Source organism: Schistocerca cancellata, chromosome 2, assembly GCF_023864275.1.
Source record: "Schistocerca cancellata isolate TAMUIC-IGC-003103 chromosome 2, iqSchCanc2.1, whole genome shotgun sequence".
Lineage (NCBI taxonomy): Eukaryota > Metazoa > Arthropoda > Insecta > Orthoptera > Acrididae > Schistocerca > Schistocerca cancellata.
Window position 1 is genome coordinate 813,453,188 of NC_064627.1, and position 19,807 is coordinate 813,472,994.

At 38.6% G+C, this 19,807-nt stretch overlaps 1 protein-coding gene across 2 annotated transcripts in view; it reads left to right on the forward strand.

Moving 5' to 3' along the window:
* LOC126162703 (targeting protein for Xklp2 homolog) overlaps window positions 1-19,807 on the forward strand; it is a 155,027-nt gene that overhangs the window by 116,693 nt on the left and 18,527 nt on the right. The gene's annotated exons all lie outside the window — the stretch shown is intronic.

A 19,807-nucleotide genomic window follows, 5' to 3' on the forward strand; every position in this document is an offset into this window, starting at 1 on the left:
GCTGTATTGGTGTATATTGTTATCTCACTTCATCCTTTAGTGCTCAAAAGTATATGAGATAAAATTACAGTACAGTGTGTAGCATTGTGTGAAAACTGTGTGTGTTCATGATGGCTCCTGTTGCATCAAAATTACCACCTAAATTAAGAACTTGGGTTATGATCGATGACACTTTTTGCTGCTGATACAGAGATTGTTCTCCGTCGAGCTTGCAATAAACAGATTCTATATGATGACCCAGCTTTAGCAACATATACATATTGTAATGTTGTGCACACAAGAAACAAAGCAGTGCCGTTGTCTTAAGTTTCTAAGAAGCAAATGTTGTTGATGCATATGCAAAAGACTCCAAACTCCACAAATGAATTTTTGCAAGGTAAGTGTTCCACTATTCCAAACCTTCTACAGTACAAACTTAAAGTGCCCGTTTATGGCACATTGCTGCAGCAGTATTGTGGGCTACAGTTTTTGGAGCCTTGAGCTTCTCACAATATAAAAAATAGGACTTATTTCAGCTTCATTTAATATTTGCTTCAAAAATTTTGGTGTTTTCATGGTATTCGGTGGACAGTGCTTCATGGCCACAGTCTGACGGGGAATGTCATTCTCTAACTGCCAGGCATTCAGAAAAATTTGAAGTTTGTCAGCTGAGTTAGCCCATCTCAGAGTCAGATAGTTTAGTGAAAGTCAGATCAGATGTGCACTGTGCTATCAACCAACTGTGGACCAGGTGAGTGATGATACTATCAAGGTGGCACCAAAGTCTTCAGTCTTTCTGCCTCATGCAGGATACATTACCAACAGTCTTGGTCACATTTTGCAGAAATTTGATGTAAAATGTGTTTTATGGCCACTGTAGATTTGGACCATTTTGGGATCTGTGAACAATGATCTTGGTTTGGTAAGATGGGCGTGTATCATATTCTTTGAGGCTGTGGTGTGTCATACATTGATTAGGCCATTAGGATGATGGAGGACTGGTGCACTGAGCATAAGCATCACACTCGCTTACAACATCTGAGCAAATCTGCTATTGCAGAACATTGTTTTGGTACTGGTCATTCCATGGAATATAACAACATGGAGATTCTGGCATTCACTTCCCACTATTGGGATAGTGTTGTTAGAAAGCAGTTGAAATTAATTTAGCAAGTGACCTTATAAATACAGATGGAGGGTTTTGCATAAATACTTTGTGGGATCCTGCTTTTTCCTTGGCAGCATCTTGCGTTGGTTGTGTGGTGCGCACACACACACACACACACACACACACACACACACACTCACACACACACACACACAGAGAGAGAGAGTGAGAGTATGGTCTGCATATCGAGCTATTAAATTCTCTTGCACAGTACTTCCTTACTGCTTTTGTGCCTTGAAAATAACAAGTTGTGCAGCTGTCCATTCTACAGTAGGTTATTTTGTCGGTTACAGTTGTTAAGTGCTGTTACCTGTAGGAATTGAGGAAGAAAAAGTTCTTGGTACATATGCAGAATATGCGGCCTATTTGCAGAGGTGGCAACTGTCCTGTGCATATCTTGTCCACATTTAATCCATTTCACCTATCTTCCCCTGGTAATGTTGCAGTGCAAGGTTTAGTGTGCAGCATCTACCCAGAAAAGCCCAACACCGTGTATTGCTTTGTATAGAATTGCTGCTGAACCTAGCATGCCACCAGAGCCTTTCCCAACAATATGGGGTACATGAATAGAAGCTGGTAGTTTTCATATTGAATATTCTAAAGCCGTGAAATCTGTTACTAAAACTTTTCCAACAGAGTCTTATGTTTCAGTACAAGAGGCACAAAACGCTTCCACTGAACATACATTGAAGTGCCAAAGAAACTGGTACAGGCATGCGTATTCAAATTCAGAGGTATGGAAACTTGGCAGAATGCAGTGCTGCAGTTGGCAATGCCTATATAAGACAACAAGTGTCTGGCGCAGTTGTTAAATCTGTTACTGCTGCTACATTGGCAAGTTATCAAGATTTAAGTGAGTTTGAATGTGGGACACAGCATCTCCGAGGTAGCGATGAAGTGGGGATTTTCCCGTACGACCATTTCATAAATGTACTGTGAATATCCGGAATCCGGTAAAACATCAAATCTCCAACGTTGCTGTGGCCAGAAAAAGATCCTGCAAGAACGGGACCAATGACAACTGGAGCAAATCGTTCAACGTGACAGAAGTGCAACCCTTATGCAGATTGTTGCAGATTTCAATGCGGGGTCATCAACAAATGTCAGTCTGCGAATCATTCAACAAAACATCACGAATATGGGCTTTCGAAGCTGAAGACCCACTCCTGTACGCTTAATGACTGTACGACACAAAGATTTATGCCTTGCCTGGGCCCATCAACTCTAACATTGGACAGTTGGTGACTGGAAACATGTTGCCTGGTCAGACAAGCCTTTTTTCAAACTGCATGAAGCAGTAAATGTGTATGGGTATGGAGACAACCTCATGAGTCCATGGAGCCTGCATATCAGCAGGGGACTGTTCAAGCTGATGGAAGCTCTGTAATAGTGTGGGGCATGTGCAGCTGGAATTATATGGGACCCCTGATATGTCTAGATACGGCTCTGACAGGTGACACATACATAAGCATCCTGTCTGATCACCTGCATACTTTCATGTCCATTTCACATTCCAACAAACTTGGCAATTCCAGCAGGACAATGTAACATGACACCCCACACATCCAGAAGTGCTACAGAGTGGCTCCAGGAACACTCTTCTGAGTTTAAACACTTCTGCTGTCTGCAGACGTGAACAGTATTGGACATACCTGCTATGCCTTGCAATGTGCTGTTCAGAAGAGATCTCCATCCCCTCGTACTCTTACGGATTTATGGACAGCCCTATGGGATTCAAGCTGTCAGTTCCCTCCTGCAGTACTTCAGACATTGGTAGAGTCCATACCATGTCGTGTTTTGGCACTTCAGCATGTCACCGGGACCCTACACGATATTAGGCAGGTGTATTAATTTCTTTGGCTCTTCAGGGTAAAATTGAAAATGCTGTTATGTGTATGTGTAGCAACTTCAGCTTTCTTGGCAGCAGCATTAAAGAATTATAATTGTTCAGAAGTCGTTAGCAGTGGATGTGAATGTCAAATACAAGCTGACTGGCATTAGTGGAAATATTGAGCCCAATGTAATGAGTAAGTTTTACACTTGCTTTGGCAAGAAATCGTGCTTGACTTTTGCTACCATCTGTAATGTCCTCAGTGGGGAAAAAGAAGGTGCTCTGGCAGAATTCTTTTCAGGGAGATGTTCTTAAAATTTGCTATGTCCACGTCATCCATGGTATTATTTTCCTCCTACAAAAAATATTTTTTTCTGATTAGCTTCATTCTATAGTGTGTTTGGAGAAGTACCTGGTTGTTCACTGTGCTTCAGAATGGAAGATAAGATAGGGTACTTCAGTATTTTCAGTGAAGACGAAAATTTTAGTAAATATATGTGATGGAAAATAATTTTCTTTCATTAGTGCTGCATAGACTTACACAATAAAAAAAAATTAAGTAATATAAAATATACTGAAGTGGCCTGGGGTGACGAGCCACTTTTGTGCAGAGTTGGGTTGTTGTGCAAAGTTGGGTTGTGGGTGTGAGTCATGGCGAGGGGTGCAGGCTGTTGGTAGCTCAGTGAAACAACATTGAAAGGTCAAAATTTTTTTGAGATTACGTGCTACTACACTTGTGGCATGGCGGCCATGCCCCCTTTGGCACTTGGCATGGCGGCCGTGCCCCCCTTTGGCACTTGGCATGGCGGCCGTGCCCCCCTTTGGCACTTGGCATGGCGGCCATGCCCCCTTTGGCACTTGGCATGGCGGCCATGCCCCCTTTGGCACTTGGCATGGCGGCCATGCCCCCTTTGGCACTTGGCATGGATGGCTCTTGGTGCACTGTGGTGGCCCAATAGCCAGCCATCACATCTCCAGTCAGGAATGATGACATCCACAGAGCCTGCTCTTTAGAGCATGCATCTTCTGCATGTGCTCGGTCTTTCCACTGTGTTGACAGTATTGCCATGTTCGACTTGGCCAACTTCACAAAGCATAAACAGCTGTGTTACTATAAGTGTCAAGCTCACTTCTGATGCACGCCGGCTGCTTACAGCTTGTGAATTTCTGTGGGTGAGCTGTTATTTACAACAATTTTCAATACCAATGGTACTATACTGTGGAATCAAAAAGCTTGCTCCCTGTGGTAATAACCACAACATAATTACTCTTTGCCAATTATAGTAACACAAACGACAAGGATGCTTACATGTAATACTATCATACTACTTCTTACTGTAACTTAATTATAGTGCCTGAGTGGCTGCTAATAATTATTGCTTTCCACTCTTAATATAATGAATATCTCTTCACAGCACTCAGCCTCAGCTCCTGAATCACTATATTTGGTTAATACGTAATTACAGGGTTCCCATGCGCCTTAAAAAGGCCATATTTTAAAGTTTAAGGCTCGAACAATTGTATTAAAACTTTTTGCGGAAATAATCGCTCATGTGTGAGACAACAGCCACGAAGGAAAGCAAAGGGTTACTGCCCACATATAATTTGGCTACAGAAAGAAGGAAGTGTGGGGGGAGAATGGGATATATGAACAGTTACCGTGAAAGGGTCAGTGGTAGCAACCCTCGGATGAGTGCACTTCATACCATACAGCATCTATGATATATTGTACTCACGATTGTAACAAGGGTTTATGCACACATTATATAGATGGTGAGCGCTAGATGTGGTATCAGACTTTTTTGTAGCAAAACATGTGAAATTAAATTCGGGCTTTCATAACTCAACGATCCCAAACATCCACTACTGTTAGATCACTGACCTTGGCAAATAGCTACAATGGGGAACATAGGACAGACTACACAAAAGTCAACGAAACACGCCTACATTACACGAAGAACAAGCCACCTTCTTTCCCTGCAAAACTGTAGAGGGCTTGCGTAATTGAACAGCGAATTTCTGGTATGCAAGACATTGCATTCCTTCTGCCCATTCACAGTGGTTCTTTGTGTCGCTACTGCTGCTAGATTTGGGTAAGTAAGGATGGCACGTGTCTTCATCCATAATTAACAGATTTTCTGTGTGATGAGAAGAATAAGTGTTCTACTGAATCGTGCATTGCCTTTCCATTCAGTCCTTCTAGTCAATACCCTGTGGGCTAACACTTTTTTAGTTCTTTAACGCAGATTTTGTTGAGTGCCACTGCCTTTTAGTAAAAATTCCAAAGTTCCATAAAAGGCAATGTTTTTGTAATGATCTTTGGGATCAATAGTGACGAGCATTGGGTGCCTATGTGAGACTCAGCCCTGGCGTCACTTGCATAAGAGATTGAAGATGCTGAGGATAAGTGCTTATTCTTTATTGGCAGTAGTTGCCACGTAGTATGCAGAGGCGCTGTGGATTATACGGTAACTACAGCCAAGAATGAATAGACATTAACACCCATGGCGCCTTCGATCTCCATTTATGCATGTAACGTCAGGACATAATCTTCCTCTATCTACCATCTTCGATTAACAAAATTTGAATTGATATGTCCTCTGTTGAATCAGTTCTTGAATGTTATCACCATTAAGAGCCCATAAACGGGTAAATGTGTGTTTAATCTTCTTTGTTAAAGTTCAAGAATTGGATTACACTATATGGTGACAAAATCAAAGCAAATTGCACTGTGTGCAACAAAGATTTTGCACTTTGATAGGTGGGAGAATTGTCCTAAAACTACATATGAGCAGTAAGTATATTTTCCATCATTTTTCATACATATTTATTTTATTACGGTGGATAATGCTATACAGCAGAATAATTTTGTGATAAAATAATTAATACAGAACAGCCTCCCAAATTCAGTACTGCTCAGAACTTTCAACAACTCTGGGTTAGAAACAGAGATCCCGAAATATCATTTGAATTTGAGACTATGAACAACATAGATATTTCTGTAGACAAGGAGGGTATCAATATATCCCATGCACAGCATTGTGCGTAGATTGGTTGGTACTAGCTTGTTTACATTTGCTTGTAAGTGACAACATTCTTGCAATATATGATGAGAGGGGGGAAAAAAAAACGGAACGTAAGTGAAATCATTCTTGTTTTCTTTGAAAATACTGATCTGTATTCTTTCTGGTTCGCATGAGCTATTCTTATTGCAGCACTCGTTCCTCGCGCCAGTCATCCTATCATAAAAGAATTATGAACATTTAAAGAGGTCATTTTCATTCGTTTTGCAAGAGACTAGTCTCTTTTCCTCAGTTCTCTGAGAGAGAGAGAGAGAGAGAGAGAGAGAGAGAGAGAGAGAGCGACTATAAAAAAATAAATAAATAAAAATTTCTTTGTCATTTTTCACGTTGATGCAAGAATGTAAACTAGCAAACAATTGACGTGTGCCACTGCAAGCGAAATATCTCGAACATTTCCATTAAGAGATACCATAAAAACTGTTTTAGTTTTGGTATACAAGCAATTTTCTTTCTCTCTCCAATTCTGTAAACCAACATGACTCTGTGGCTAGGTGGACCTTTCCATTTGCTTTAAACCTTTATAATGCTGGAGCCACAGCTGCATTTATCGTCACAAAGCTTTGCGCAATCATACGATACACGCAAATGTAACCGGCCATTATTGGCTACCGTCGTGAATATTAGAGCTTCTCTCCAGCTGTCGCCCTGCTGGCGTTAACATAGTGGCTTAGTGCATTAAATGTTGTGCTGTCTGGACGGATTAGCTTTGCTCACTTTGACTGTTGTTCTCGGACTGTTGTTCTACATTCATTCATGCATGAAGTAATTGTTAGCACACTTGTAGAAATAGAAAACTCGACAAGTCTATAAATTGTGTAGCGGCCATCTCGGATAATGCTAGGATAAAATTATGAAGCCGCTAATGTGACCGCATTAGCATGCTTTTTAGCAAGCAAAATAAAGGGTGATTCATGAAGATATGCAAATATTTTAATATGTTATTCTACAAGTAAACTAAAGAAAAAAGTTAATACAAACATGGTTCACAAGTCCACAAAGGTTTAGTTACGGAGTTAGGTCTAATAAAAGTTTTTGCCTGAAATTTAGCGACTTCGCTAATATGAAGCCATTGCAAAACTTTACGAAGTTAAAGTAAAGCACGATTTTCATGTATTTTGTTGTTTTTGGTCTGGTGAATCTAATAAAACATGTTCCAGGCAGGTATCTGCGGTAGTTTTCCGGGACATCCAGAGAAGAAAAGATAATTATACAAGTAAATTTGTTTACTTTTCATTAAGAATGTAGAAATGTTTGTCATTGTTGGTAACCATTAGTAAGTTGTTTGTCGTTTTCTAACCTTTGGGACTACTTTTACGTCTTCTCGGTGTGTGACCCCATGACCAGCCCCCTTTTTGCCAGCTTTTAGATTTGGTCTCACCTTTTGTGCCTTTACTGTGTGTGTTTAATGTTCGTTATTCTATAATTTGACTCCCCTGACTGGATCCATCCACTTTTAGACGATCCTCTTTCTTCTGTGACTCACTTCAGAATCGCAGGACTGATGACCTCATTGTTTGGTCCCACAACCCTTCTCAATTAATTAATTAATCAATCAGTCAATTTCCTAACCTTGATAAGAGTTAAGTTTTTGTATTGTTCAGTGAAAGAACATAAGAACAACAGTGTATTATTTAAGTGAAACCACATAGTAACTGTTGTACTTTGTAGATTATTTATGAAATAGGAATGCGTTTCAAATTTATTTATGGCAAATGTGATGGTAATGCTACAGCTGCAGTTAACGAATATCACATACCTTATCCAACTCGGGGGGATTCTGAATGCAAGAACCATTAGCAGAGTATTTCGAATGTTGCGGGAGACAGGTTCTCTACGTAGCGTTCATAATCAGTAAGTGCATTCGATAGATGAAGATGATGATGAGGATATTATGGATGCTGTTCAACGTAGCCCGGGTACTAGTACATGACGTATCTGTCAACGATTAGGCATTTCACAATCTAAGGTATGGTACTGAAGTACCATAATCTGTATCATTACCACAAACAAAAAGTGTATCATTGACATCCGGGAGATCCTGCTCTTTGCATGGAGTTGTGCAACTGTATGCAAATGTATTTTCAACATGATGGCGTGGCTCCACATTTCACCAACACCATTACTACACATTTAAATGAACATTTTCCCCAGAAATGAATTGGTTGTGGTGCTACAGGTCTGTGGCCACCCAGATTGCCCGATTTAATACCAATGGATGTTTGTTTATGGGGATGAATGAGACACATAGTTTATGAGGACAAAGTCAATACAAATGAGGCATTACTTGCTCGCATTATGAATGCAGTAGACAGAATTAAGAACAAACCTGTGAAATTGAAATGAGAAGCAAAATCTGTTCATACGCATGCAGCTAAAGGCATTGAACTCAGTGGAGACATTTTTGAACATTTATTGTGAATGTATTGTGAAATTGTATGCACATTGTACAACCTCCTCAACTCTGAGCTTTGTTTTTTTCTGGTTTAACATGAATTCATGAGTGGTATGGTATTAATAAAAGCAGATTATCTGACGCATTCAAACAGTTTCAGTTAATCTTATTACCATCATTTTTTCAAAATTAGATTCTCTACAACTTCTGTTGAAAACTTTGTGCAATTGTCTGGAATTTAAAGAAAAAAATTGGGCCAAGTAGTTAATAAATTAAAAATTTTATGAAATTATGTCTTTGCTTCTCTGGATGTTCTGGAAAACTACTGCAGATAAATGTCTGGGACAAGTTTTATTAGATTTACTAGATCAGTAACAACAAAACAATTGGAAATCATGCTTTACTTAAACCTCGTACAGTTTTGCAATGGCTTCATATTAGCGAAGTTGCTAAATTTTAGGCAAAATGTTTTATTAGCCATAACTCCGTATCTAAAATTTGCAAACATATTTTTATATGACCTACTTTCTTTAGTTTTACTTCTAGAATGACATATTAAAATATTTGCATATCTTTGTGAATCACCCTGTATATGCAGCTTCAGCATGCATTGATTCGTCATGATGGGCGCAGGTGCAGTCCCAGCATTCAAATTGCTTTGTCCAATGAGTATGTGTTAAGAGTTCCGATGCCACGCTTAACAACTTGCTACACCTAAAATTATGGCTCAAAACAAGCAGTTAAGTGAGTTGTTTCGATTCATCAGGTGCATTTGAACCACAGTATTTGGTACTAAGTTATTGAGGTAGGAAAACTGAAATAGGGCAGGGCACAGATCGTTTGATTGAGGTGGAGCTTGGAATATGACGGATCAGCAGCAACCAGGAGCCTAGAAGCATGTAGTTGGTTCACGTGATGCGAGAACTGCGCCTGTAGCAGATGAAACTGGAAACTGCGATGTAAAAATTTATGTTGGGTGGGAGGTCGTAAATCTCGTTACATTCATTTATGGACAGTCCAATATCAAACTTTCAATTCAATTCAGCAGCACTGCACAGATGACATTGTAATTAATTGCACTATGTGATTGTTGGCTTGAGTTCGGGTTTGAGAAGTTGTACGGTACAATAGAAATTTGATGGCATGATAAAACTTTTAAGACCTTAATAGTAAATGTGTACCCAAATTTAACTTGACTTCCATGAAATTGAATATACATATGGCAGCTAATGAAAGTTACATTTTTATTTTCTTTTTTAGGTAAGAGACATTTGATGTTAATGATGGCCAAAGAAACAGCTGCCGTGAACTTAAAATTATTTTTATCCAAAAAAATAAAAAAGAAACTAAAACACCCAATTCTGTAGTTTTGAAACAAAAAGAGACAAAAAACATTAATGGAGCAATAGAACAAGTGGCTACTGTATCAAATCACATTTTTAAAAATTCAGTGTTGGATGCCGAAATAATATGGGCAATAAAACATATGACTAATAATTTTTCATACAAGTCGTGTGCGGGTGTCAGTAGTGTTTTTCAGCAAATGTTTCCAGACAGTGACATTGCAAAACAGTTTTCATGTGGACCAACTAAGTGTGCATACTTGGTCAGCTTTGGGGGTAACGCCATATTTCATGAATGCACTGTATAATAAAATTAATTATGTATACACTGCATAATAAAATTAATTATGTGGATAGTTTCGCATTGTGCTTTGATGAAGCATTAAATAAATCTTTACAGGCCAAGCAAATGGATTTACACATCTGTTACAGGTAGATGTAATCAATAAAGTAGAAACACGATATCTGCATTCTGCTTTCCTAGGTCACAGTACTGCTGAGGATGCAGTGAAAGCATTTTATAATCTAACAAGTAAACTGAACATACAAAAGTTAATTCAGATTTCAGTGGACAGTGCAGCTGTTAATTGGAAACTATTTGGTATGATTCAAGGAAATTTAAATTGAGAACTCATTAAACAGGAGTGTAATTTAGGTAGCTGTGGTCTGTATGTGATGAATAATGCTTTTAAGAAAGAAGTGGCATTTCTAAAAAATTTCAACAAGTAAGAAAATTTCATTTAATATTTGTAGCTGTAGGTGCTTTGAAAATATTCCAGCAGCAAAGAGGACATAAAAGATATGGCATGATGTGAAACATTTTGTTTTTTGTGTGGGGGGAAAAAGCAGTTTAACAAACCACGTTCAGAATCTTATGAGACATTAGAAAAAGCTACTGAAGATAATTTGATAACTGTGAAACTTAATTTTTCCTTATCTGTTGCCAGAATGTTAACCCCACTCTTAGAAAAGTATCAAAACAGTAATCCAATGTTACCTCTTTTGCTGAGGATCTCGGAAGGTTTGTTCTTGACCTTTGTATAAATTTTCATATAATAAAAAAAGCATAGGTAAACTAACCTCTGCAAACTATCAGAATTTGATTTGGCAGATAAATCTATCCATACAGAAATTAATAAAATTATTTTATGCTTTTTAGCAAAAAATTAACTTTTTGAGAAAGTCTCTGAAAAAGATAACTTTAATTTAAGATCTGTTACTCATAATTTTTTGATTTCACTAGTTAAAAAATTGCTAGAAAAATCTCCAACTATCTCACTAATGGTTTAAAGTTTATCTTCTTTAGATCCAAGGCAGATAGCATTAAATCACTTTGATTGTTATGCCAAAATGAAATTGGTGTTAAGAAACTTTATGAAACCGTAGTTGTAAATCGGAGCTTGCTCCAACTAAGGTTGACAACCTTCGAAAGTCAAAAATGGAAAGGTCTTTTAGGAAAAAAATTCCACCGCCCTGCTCAAAAAGGCAGGAAAAGGCTACATCGGATTCGGTGGGTACTCAACTAGAAGACAGCAACGAATCGGAGCGTTTGCAACCATCCAAATGCACACTAAAACGCAAAAAGAAGATTAAACATGAGCAAATAAATTATATAGCAACACACAACATAAACTCACTACTTCAGACCGGAAAACTCAAGGAGCTCACAGATGAAATAAATAAACAAAAAATTTTAATAACAGGGATCCAAGAAATGAGGAACACCACAGAGGACCCATTCGAATCACAAGGATACAGAATTTATAATGGGAAACCAGGACCGAGGGCAATGAAACAATGTCCCCAGTTTGGAACAGGGTTTTTAGTAAATATAATAATAATAATAGATTCAGTAACGGATTTCCAAGCAATATCACCAAGAATTGCAACTCTAAGCTTTAAAACAATGAATAAAGCCTATACAATAATAAATGCTCATGCCCCAACAAATGAAAAAAATTGTCTAACAAAAACAAAGAAAGAAGTAGATAAATTTTGGGACCTTCTAGAACAAACTGTGAACAGAGTAAATAAAAAGAATGTAAAAATCTTATTGGGAGATTTCAATGCTCAGCTGGGAAAAGAAAGGAAATATAAAGATATAATTGGAAAATGGAGTCCACATAAATTTACAAATAAAAACGGTCAAAGACTTGTACAACTCTGCAGAGAACACAACCTTATATCTAAATCAACATACCTTAAGAGGAAGCCAAGTAAACTTAAAACATGGAAACATCCAGACTGGAGGAAGGGCGAGTGGCAGCTAGACCGTGTCTGTATGGACAAAAATTTTCATAGGGAGATCCACAATGTTAAAGTACTGAGAGGAGTAGACACAGGCTCAGACCATTATATGGTTAAAATTAAAATCACATTCACTCCGTTAAAGAAGAGGACCGGAAAAACTAATAAAATAAAAAGGTGGTTTGACCCACATCAGCTAATTAAAAATAATAAGTACCAACAAATAACACAAACCATCAAATTAACAGGTGATCTAGAACAACTAGTGCCTAATCTTAAAAAAGAAGCAGAGAATCTAGCTCCCTTGAACCCACGAAGGAAACATGCATAGTGGACATCAGAATGTGACAAATTCCATGAAGATAGACACCAAGCATGGTTCAAGTTTCAAACACATAAAAATGAAGAAAATGCCATCAACCTAAAAAATGAAAGAAAAAAATTCACTCAAAATATTAGAAGAATCAAGAGAGGATTTCATAAAGATATTATAAAGTCTATAGAAGGTAATTATCATAAAACCAACTCCAGGAACTACTACAAAATCTTTGGGAAACAACTACAACAATATGAGGTTCCTACACTAATACTGAAAGATGAAGATGGAAGAATGACACACAGTAACAAGGAAAATGCAGAAATCATGGCAAAAGCATTTAACAAACTTCTGAATTGCGAGGAACCCAAAGAACCCTTACAAATCAACATAAATACCCCAATAAAAACCAAACCTAACAAACCAGACCCTCCAACTTTCCAAAAAGTAGAAAAAAAATCTTAAAGAACAAAAAAATTATAAGGCATGTGGAGATGATCAGGTTTTTGTTGAAATGTGGAAATATGCAAGTGACGCAGTCAAGACCTCCTTACACATGGCTCTAACAAAAATTTGGGTAACAGAACAATTTCCCGGACATTGGACCACAGCTATCATCCACCCACTACACAAAAGGGAGATAAGAGCAACCCAGACAACTACAGAGGAATCTCTCTCCTAGATTGCAGATACAAAATTCTATCCAAGATCCTATATGAAAGAATCAAGGAGCAATTAGAACAGGAGTTAGGGGAATATCAGGGAGGTTTCAGACCATGGAGAAGCTGTGCAGAGCAGATAATTAGTTTAAAATTGATTATGGCATACTACAAGAAACGGAACAAACCTCTGGCAATAACATTTGTAGATTTTAAGAAGGCATATGACTGTCTCCACAGACCTTCAGTATTAAAAATTTTAAGAAATCTAGGACTCCATCCAAAATTAATTAAAATAATACAACTCACTCCAACCAACACCAAATCAAAAGTGAAGTTTAGAGGAGAAATTTCGGAACCATTTCTCATAAAAACAGGCTTAAGACAAGGTGACTGCCTATCACCATTACTGTTCAACTGTGCACTGGAATACATAATGAGAGAATGGTACAAGGACAATCCAAAGAGGATAAGAATTGGAAGTGCAAAAGATGATATTAGCTTAAACTGCTTGGGATTCGCTGATGATCTTGCTCTCCTAGCCAACACCGTTCAAGAAGCCAGGCAACGAGTGAAATCACGATAAGAAATAGCAGAGAAAGTAGGCCTTAGAATATCATTTGAAAAAAAACGGAGATTATGCTAACTGATCCACCACTTGCAAACAAAATTACAATAGGATAACAGGAAATCAAAATTGTTGATAAATTTAAATATTTAGGCGAAATAATAACATACAATCTAAATGAGAAGCCATCATGGCAGAATAGAATAAAAAAAACTGAACTATGCAAATTACATTACCAAAACTACATACAACAAAAAAAGCCTATCTATAGATGCAAAATTAAAACACTATAAAACAGTTACACAACCAGAAATAACGTATGCAGCTGAAACTATCTTCAAAACAACTAATACAGCAGAAATTGACAGAATACAAAAAATAGAAAGAAGAATAATTAGGACATGTATAAATAAACAGTATAAAATAAATGGACATTGGAGAATAGCATCAAATGAAACAGTATATAAGAAAATAGAACCAGTCATGAGCACAATCAGGAAGAAACGCATCTCATTCTTTGGACATCTGATAAGAACTCCAGAAAACAGAATTAGTAAAAAAATAATACAAAAATTGTGGAATAGCAAGAGCGACATTAAATGGATCACAGAAATTAAGGAAGATATAAAAGAACTTCAAATTACAGTAGATGACCTAAAAAACAAGACAGAAAAAAAACCAGAATACTGCAAGACCCGCAAACCAGACTACAAATGAAAATCAATAAAAGGAGTACAGGAAGAGTTGTCTCAGATGAAGGAAGAAAGAAAATATCTGAAAGAATGAAGAAATGTTGGGCAGACAGAAGAGCAAAACACCTTTCATATAAGAATAGACTCTAATAATTATATTACCTAAATATCATATTAAGTTATTGTTCAACCAAATTGTATCCCTGTGTAACAACTTGTTTAGAACTTTGTATTTTTGACTAGAGTGGTCCAATGAAGGCCATAAAATAAATAATAATAATAATAATTCCCGTGGAGGCCCGGGAAAAGAATAGGCCTCCGGTATGTTCTGCCAGTCGTAAAAGACTACGAAAAGAACAAACCACTAATAGGGCTAACCCCCTTTTAGTGTGATTAGTTGGTTCAGGACAGAACTAAAGAAGCCTCGGACAAGCGCCGTCATGGTCGGGGACGACGCTTGAACACTATGCTCTCCCACAATGGTAACGACACTGCTAGCCAACTGGAAAATCATTTAAATCCAAATAGAGGTGTTTTGCAGGATATGCTTCCTGCAACCATCCTAGAAGGAAAACAGACAGAGGATGAGATGGTCAAATGAAGTTAATCGACACCTCATGTTCTGTTACTACCAAGCAACAAACCTAGGAACCAATACAACTGGATACAGATCACAAGTATACACAACATTTATTACCAGATACCCAGAATTAAAATTTTTAACAGAACAACGTCTAGCTGATCAGATTCGTGTAATAAACAAAAATATAAGGATACCCCAGTCAGAATTACAAAACATCAAACAACAAGTACAACTAATACTAGAACAAAATAATGTGCAATCAGAAGAAGAAGAAAATACAGTAACGGACTCAATCATCCCAGAGAAAACAAACAAAGAACAAAACGCGTCAATTAAACAATCAGAGGAAAACGACATCTTAAGACAGCCACCAGAACAAGCACAAATAGAACACGAAGTGACACACATGTTAGATATAGAAGAAAAATTTCAGCTGACATATATACACTCCTGGAAATTGAAATAAGAACACCGTGAATTCATTGTCCCAGGAAGGGGAAACTTTATTGACACATTCCTGGGGTCAGATACATCACATGATCACACTGACAGAACCACAGGCACATAGACACAGGCAACAGAGCATGCACAATGTCGGCACTAGTACAGTGTATATCCACCTTTCGCAGCAATGCAGGCTGCTATTCTCCCATGGAGACGATCGTAGAGATGCTGGATGTAGTCCTGTGGAACGGCTTGCCATGCCATTTCCACCTGGCGCCTCAGTTGGACCAGCATTCGTGCTGGACGTGCAGACCGCGTGAGACGACGCTTCATCCAGTCCCAAACATGCTCAATGGGGGACAGATCCGGAGATCTTGCTGGCCAGGGTAGTTGACTTACACCTTCTAGAGCACGTTGGGTGGCACGGGATACATGCGGACGTGCATTGTCCTGTTGGAACAGCAAGTTCCCTTGCCGGTCTAGGAATGGTAGAACGATGGGTTCGATAACGGTTTGGATGTACCGTGCACTATTCAGTGTCCCCTCGACGATCACCAGTGGTGTACGGCCAGTGTAGGAGATCGCGCCCCACACCATGATGCCGGGTGTTGGCCCTGTGTGCCTCAGTCATATGCAGTCCTGATTGTGGCGCTCACCTGCACGGCGCCAGACACGCATACGACCATCATTGGCACCAAGGCAGAAGCGACTCTCATCGCTGAAGACGACACGTCTCCATTCGTCCCTCCATTCACGCCTGTCGCGACACCGCTGGAGGCGGGCTGCACGATGTTGGGGCGTGAGCGGAAGATGGCCTAATGGTGTGCGGGACCGTAGCCCAGCTTCATGGAGACGGTTGCGAATGGTCCTCGCCGATACCCCAGGAGCAACAGTGTCCCTAATTTGCTGGGAAGTGGCGGTGCGGTCCCCTACGGCACTGCATAGGATCCTACGGTCTTGGCGTGCATCCGTGCGTCGCTGCGGTCCGGTCCCAGGTCGACGGGCACGTGCACCTTCCGCCAACCACTGGCGACAACATCGATGTACTGTGGAGACCTCACGCCCCACGTGTTGAGCAATTCGGCGGTACGTCCACCCGGCCTCCCGCATGCCCACTATACGCCCTCGCTCAAAGTCCGTCAACTGCACATACGGTTCACGTCCACGCTGTCGCGGCATGCTACCAGTGTTAAAGACTGCGATGGAGCTCCGTATGCCACGGCAAACTGGCTGACACTGACGGCGGCGGTGCACAAATGCTGCGCAGCTAGCGCCATTCGACGGCCAACACCGCGGTTCCTGGTGTGTCCGCTGTGCCGTGCGTGTGATCATTGCTTGTACAGCCCTCTCGCAGTGTCCGCAGCAAGTATGGTGGGTCTGACACACCAGTGTCAATGTGTTCTTTTTTCCATTTCCAGGAGTGTAGAATACAAAGACACAAATACAGACATTAGACCATTCTTGCATAGACCACCAAATAACCCACAAGTCGAAACAACAATGACAACTATCAACACAATCATACACAACAAAATAAATGAAAACACAACTATGGAAGAGTTACAACTACTGGTTTATGTAGGAGCACTCACTACACTAAATATACACACTAGGCAGAGTTCAGAACCAACCAACACACAGAAGAAACCCACAGAACCAGCATGGCAACACAGGCTACAGATCAGAATAGAAAAACTGAGAAAAGACATCGGACAGCTAACACAATTTATAACAAATGAAATATCAGACAAAAAACGAAAAAGGTTAGGTAAAATCTCACAACAAGAAGCAATAGAGCAATTAGATGAACAGAAGCAGAAATTACAAGCATTGGCCAAACGACTTAGAAGATACAAAAAAAGTGAAAATAGAAGGAAACAAAACCAAACATTCAACACAAACTAAAAGAGATTTTACCAAACAATAGATAACACACACATTAAAATAGACAATCCACCAAACATAACAGACATGGAACACTTCTGGAGCAACATATGGTCAAACCCGGTACAACATAACAGGCATGCACGGTGGATACAAGCAGAAACAGACACATACAAGATGATACCACAAATGCCTGAAGTGATAATTTTGCAACATGAAGTCACCCGAGCAATTAATTCTACGCACAATTGGAAAGTCCCTGGAAATGATAAAATAGCAAATTTCTGGCTAAAGAAGTTCACCTCAACACATTCACATCTAACTAAATTATTTAACAGTTACATTGCATACCCATACACATTCCCTGATACACTTACACATGGAATAACCTATCTGAAACCTAAAGATCAAGCAGACACAGCAAACCCAGCTAAATATCGCCCCATAACATGCCTACCAACAATCTACAAAATATTAACTTCAGTCATTACACAGAAATTAATGACACATACAACACAGAACAAAATTATAAATGAAGAACAAAAAGGCTGCTGCAAAGGAGCACGAGGATGTAAAGAGCAACTGATAATAGATACAGAGGTGACATATCAAGCTAAAACTAAACAAAGGTCACTACACTACGCATACATTGATTACCAAAAAGCTTTTGATAGTGTACCCCACTCATGGTTACTACAGATATTGGAAATATACAAAGTAGACCCTAAATTGATACAGTTCCTAAACATAGTTATGAAAAACGGGAAAACCACACTTAATATCCAAACAAACTCTAATAATATCACATCACAGCCAATACAGATTAAGTGTGGAATATACCAAGGAGACTCATTAAGTCCTTTCTGGTTCTGTCTTGCTCTGAACCCACTATCCAACATGCTAAATAATACAAATTATGGATATAATATTACTGGAACATACCCGCACAAAATCACACATTTGCTATACATGGATGATCTAAAACTACTGGCAGCAACCAATCAACAACTCAACCAATTACTAAAGATAACAGAAGTATTCAGCAATGACATAAATATGACTTTTGGAACAGACAAATGTAAGAAAAATAGCATAGTTGAGGGAAAACACACTAAACAAGAAGATTACATATTGAATAACCGCAGTGACTCCATAGAAGCGATGGAAAAACAGATGCCTATAAATATCTAGGATACAGACAAAAAATAGGAATAGATAATACAAATATTAAAGAAGAACTAAAAGAAAAATATATACAAAGACTAACAAAAATACTGAAAACAGAATTGACAGCAAGAAACAAGACAAAAGCTATAAATACTTATGCTATACCAATATTGACCTACTCATTTGGAATAGTGAAATGGAGTAACACAGACCTACAAGCACTCAATACACTTACATGTTCACAATGCCACAAATATAGAATACATCACATACATTCAGCAACAGAAAGATTCACATTAAGCAGAAAGGAAGGAGGAAGGGGATTCATCGACATAAAAAACCTACATTATGGACAGGTAGACAATTTAAGAAAATTCTTTGTAGAACGAGCAGTAACTAGCAAAATACACAAAGCAATCGCTCATATAAATACATCGGCTACACCACTGCAATTTCATAACCACTTCTACAACCCTTTAGATCACATAACATCAACAGATACGAAGAAAGTAAATTGGAAAAAGAAAACACTACATGGCAAGCACCCGTATCATCTAACACAGCCACACATCGATCAAGACGCATCCAACACATGGCTAAGAAAAGGCAATATATACAGTGAGATGGAAGGATTCATGATTGCAATACAGGATCAAACAATAAACACCAGATATTACAGCAAGCATATTATTAAAGATCCCAACACCACAACAAATAAATGCAGACTTTGCAAACATGAAGAAGAAGAAGAAGAAGAAGAAGAAGAAGAAGAAAGCTGAAGTTATTAGAGATAATGATTGTGAAGTGCTGCTATAGATTATAACAAAGTGAGCAAGTATTATCTGATATGATATCTTTCGAGTATGTTCTTGACTCCAGATTTTTCAAAGGTGCACAGTGTCATAAAAAAGTTATTGATTTTATCTCGTGGTCAAGCAGATGTAGAAAGAGGTTTCTCATCAAACTAATTTATATAACCTGCCTAATACTTTCGATGCCATTTTAGCGGATGACCCACGAGCAGCTGCTCGTGTTCTTTGTTTTATCAATTTGACAAACCTCGCTAAGGACATTTGATGTCGTTTTTTAATCCTATGCCTGTCAGTCTGTCTTTTATCGCGTTTTCCCTTTTAGTTGTTGTTGTCAACTTGTGCCTCGCGGTGCATTCTTAGAGTAGTCAGGGCGCTAATGACCATTGAAGTTGTGTGCCCTAAAACCACAAAAAAAAGAAAAAAAAAACTAATTTATAGAAGTGTAAAATATGAAAAGCAAAACATTTATTGCCCAAAGAGTAATACCTAACACACAAAACATACTGGAGAATTAGTTAATTGTGAAGTGAGCAAGGAACTTCGTTTATCTGCTGCTAATATCAGGCAAAAAATATACAATGTATATTGAAGAACAGAAAAACTTGAGGCAAGCTGAAATGCAAGGTTCTAAAAGAAAAG